We start from the raw sequence: 4,486 nt of genomic DNA, 5'->3' as shown, positions 1-4,486 counted from the left end.
AGTTGAAGCAAAGGGGACAATAAGCTGATGGTGTGTAAGAGTTCAACTGACAGTTGATGAGTGGCCCAAGAAGAAGAAAGCTTCTGGGCCCTTGGTCTTTACATATACTCTGCCCCTGCCTCCTAGTTCTTCTCCATCTGAATCACTATATACATGCTTGCCCTTGGCATTATTCCCCATGCCCAATAGAAACTTAAGACCATAAAAACAATTTTCAAAGAAAAAACCTCCAAATATGTCTAGAAACAATGATTAATAAGAAATTTGAGCTAATTTACCATTTTCATTTTGGGGCAAACTGTTTTGTTTAGTACCATATGTTTTCCTTTGTGGGATTTTATGCTTTAATCTTAGATACAGGTGAGGCCTCCAAGCAGTATGATTCTACATGGGCATGAAGTTTGGATAACATATGGCAAAATAATATTCAGAACTTAAGTGTCTTGGAAAGTAAAGGAAGCAAGTAGGTGGCATAGTGGATAGAGAGCTAAATTTAGAGTCAGGAAGACGAGTTTAATTTTACCTCAAACACTTACTAGTTGTGTAACACATTGGGCCAAGTGAATTCAAGGTATTGTATACTTAATGAATAAAAAGTAGTGTTAATATTGTACTAACATTGTAGTTTGAATCTGGCCTCAGATACCAGCTGTGTGATCCTTTATTTTATTATTATTATTATTAGTGAGGCCATGAGGGTTAAGTGACTTGCCCAGGGTCACACAGCTAGTAAGTGTCAAGTGTCTGAGGTCGAATTTGAACTCACATCCTCCTGAATCTAGGGCCGGTGCTTTATCCACTGTGCCACCTAGCTGCCCCCTGGGTAAGTCACTTTAAAAATGACTGCCTCAGTTTTCTTTACTGTAAAATGCAGCTCTGTGATCCTGGGCAAGTCACTTAACAAATGTCCATTTTAATTTTCTTGAGTTTAAAATGGAGATCATAATAGCCTCTCCCCCAACACCAGATTTCTTTCTTTCTTTCTTTCTTTTTTTTGGTGAGGCAGTTGGGGTTAAGTGACTTTTATAGGGTCATACAGTTAGTAAGTGTAAAGTGTCTGAGGCCAGATTTGAACTCAGGTCCTCCTGACTCCAGGGCTGGTGCTCTATCCACTGTGCCACCTAGCTGCCCCTCCAGATTTTTTGTAAGGACCAAATGAGAAAATATTTGCAGTGCTTAGCACAGTGCCTGGCACATAAGAGTTTAATAAATGCTTGTTTCCTTCTTCCCTTTTTAATTAGACAGTGAAACTTCTATTTAAAAAATAAGTCTAAGAATAAATAGAACCAAAGTACTATTACCATATTCAAATTCAGGAAAGTTAATTAAAAAGTACACTACCCTGTCAGCATTTTAAAATATACATACCCACACACATATATACATATTTGCTCTTTATTCTTCATATTGTATAGGTTATACAATGAGATAGGATATAAATTAAGCCCTCCCAAAATAAAGTATTAAAGTAACAACTTTAAAAATTATGTGCCAATATAAAATTCTTTAGTGTTAAAGGCTTATTCTTTATTAAGCAACATTAATGAGTGTGATGGAAATAATGACAAAATACAAATTAAATTGAATCACAACTATATGAAAGAAGCTAAAGGAGCATGTTAATTCAGCTAAAACATTAAAGAAAACAAAACAAAATAAGAAGAGAAGCTGTGAAATTAAATCTAAGAACTTAAACCATGGAATAACAGAAGTCAAACAAGAGGTATAAAGAGCATGAGATATAAACTGAAAACCCTACTCACAACTGAAAAGGCTACTAATGAATATGCAAGACAAAAGTAACAGATTTGAAAGCCAAAGCAAGACATACAAACACTAAGTAAATTTAAATACTAAAAGATAGATAAATTAAAGTTACACATTGAACTTCAGGATATAATTAGAGAAGATTTATGAGAGTAAACTAAACCAGGTAACACTTTGTAAGTAGCAAATATACACAATTCACCATCAAGGGGGAAATCCTGAATAGGATACACGAAGAAATTATAAAGGCGAAAAATAAAGCCTTAAGAAAGAAAAAAGAAAGAATGTCTTTAAAAAAGAGATTTAAAATAACATTTAAAAAACAACAATAAAGCAATAATATTTAAGGTGGACAAAAATGTAGTAGTCTCAAAAATAGGAATTACCCCTCCCTCCCCCCAACTGCATATTCTCTGAACAGGATCATATTGTTTGAAAACAGATGGATATACTTCAAAGATAAATCATAACTAGAAAAATTTATTTTTAAAATCTATGAATAAAGAGACACTTATCAGCACTGAAAGAGGCAATCCAAATCCAAATTGACTGCTTAATAAGATCAAGAAAAAAAGAAATTATTAAGTCATTTTTATTGGAACCCTAATTTCATTGATATTAGGAACTCCCTACTAAAGAAACTTAAAGAGGCCTTGGTATGCACCATTAAAGAGGTAGTAAGTGATTCTCCCAGGATTAATTATAGTTTATAATTAAGATTTTATACGCATAAATATTATTTAGAAATGCAATGATGTAGTCAAATTATCCTAATTGTAACAAAAATAATCAAACTAGTGTTTGAGACAAAAGCTGTTATGATTAATGCAAAAGGGTAGAGACCACTGAAATACATCCATATTTATTATTTAAAATGTTTCATTAAGCTGAGAAACAAAAACACCAACAAAAATACAGAAAAGGGAAAGTCAAAAGCAATCTATATTTTATCGATAATAGAGAGGGGATTAAACCTCTAGAAGATAAAGTGTTTTTAGTCTACAACTCAGAAATATAACTTGCTTTTCTTGCTATTTTTAATACATGAAATAGTTGTAGAAGAATAAGATATATTTTACTTCTTCCCAGGGTGTAAACTTTTTCCACTCACAACTCCTTTCCACTCAATTTTTTTATGTGATACCAGGTATTGTAATGATTGGAATGACTCCACCTGGTGGAGACTTACTGTAGAAAAGCTCCACCATGAGGTGAAGGTCTCTGAGGGCAAGACCATGCATCTTTTCTTTGGCATCAGGAAGTGATGTTTGCTTGTGGGAGGAAGAAGGGGGAGCCTGGCGCTCTGACTCTCTCTCTTACCTGTGGACTCTGGTGGAGAGTGGAGCTAGGAATGCTCTCTCCTTTTAATAGATAAAGGAATCTAGGCCTTTCTCTCTCTCTTTACCAAATTCTTATTCTCCTTAATAAATGTTTAAAAGTCTAACTCTTGATAAAGCTTATAATTTATTGGTGACAACTCATTAGATATTTTAGACAGACTAGCTAGAATTTTAGCTCCTTACAGTATATAGGTATATAAAATAGGTATAGCCTTTTACAGTTGCCAAAATTTTCATGACCCCACATTCAGTTATGTGACCCCATGTGGGCTTGTGACCCACAGTTTAAGAAGCTTTGTTCTAGGCAACACCAAGTAAATAAGGAGCAAATGAAATAAATCAAATAAAATTTATTGCTAATAACAAATGAACTAAAATATTAAGATAAAATTATAGAGCAGATAAGGAAATAAAAACTATTAGTTTGTCACATAGGAAACCTTTGATGCAAAAATATGTAACTTGGTTAAAATTGATAAATTAGTCTAAAATATTTATATAATAGCAAAATTTAAAAATAGAAGTGATAATAATAGAACTTAACATAATAGACTTCAAAAGAGAAAAATCAAAAGTGGATAAATGTATCAGATGATGGAGAAAAATGTAAATAAAATAGATAAATTTCAATTTATATGCTTTAAGCAGTTTGATGATTAAGTCCATACTAGAAAAGTTTCGGTCATACAAAAATAAATACACAAATGAATAATAAAAGAAGACCCAAATACTACATTATCAGAATGTGACAAATTAAAAAAAAAGATTAAAAAATAAGTTACAGAGTTGAACTTGATAAATTGAAATTAATAGATTTATGGAGAAAATTCAATGAGAAAGTAGGGAATACATATTCTTTTTAAATCTACATTGAAAGCTCATAAAACTTGATCATATGGAGATCAATCACATAACATCACTCTTGTCATTAAGAAACTCCCTAAAGTACTTGCTTCAGCAGGACATATACTAAAATTGGAATGGTACAGAGAAGTTAACTTGACCCCTGCACAATGATGATATTTAAATTTATGAAGCATTCCATAAAAAAGAAGGTCCCTAAAGTTCAAAAAAAGACAGAAATTATACCTCATATTTTAGACTATTATGCAATATGAATGTAATTATATTTTAACTTTATTAAAAGCTAAGATTTCCATGAAAAATTAAAAACAATCTCTTAAATTATTGGGTTAAAATGATAATATTTAAAAGTTGATAGTAATAACACAATTTATCAAAAGCTATAAAATACAGATGAAATAATTCTTAGAGGGAAATTAATATCACTAGGTGCCTATGTTGGTAAGAAAGAAAAGGCAGATATAAATAAAGTATGCACCAAAAGGCATTAAATAAAAGAACAAAGCAATAATTCA

General features: G+C 31.7%; 1 non-coding gene across 1 annotated transcript; it reads left to right on the top strand.

Annotated features, from left to right (window-relative positions):
* Positions 1-4,052: 4,052 nt before the first annotated feature.
* LOC122737710 lies at positions 4,053-4,158 on the top strand. The gene has a single exon (XR_006354508.1). It is a non-coding gene; the product is annotated as a U6 spliceosomal RNA (small nuclear RNA).
* Positions 4,159-4,486: the final 328 nt, after the last annotated feature.

The sequence above is a fragment of the Dromiciops gliroides genome, chromosome 1, assembly GCF_019393635.1.
Source record: "Dromiciops gliroides isolate mDroGli1 chromosome 1, mDroGli1.pri, whole genome shotgun sequence".
In the NCBI taxonomy this organism is placed as follows: domain Eukaryota; kingdom Metazoa; phylum Chordata; class Mammalia; order Microbiotheria; family Microbiotheriidae; genus Dromiciops; species Dromiciops gliroides.
Note: the sequence above shows the minus strand (reverse complement) of the source record. Positions and strands in the feature narration are given on the sequence as shown.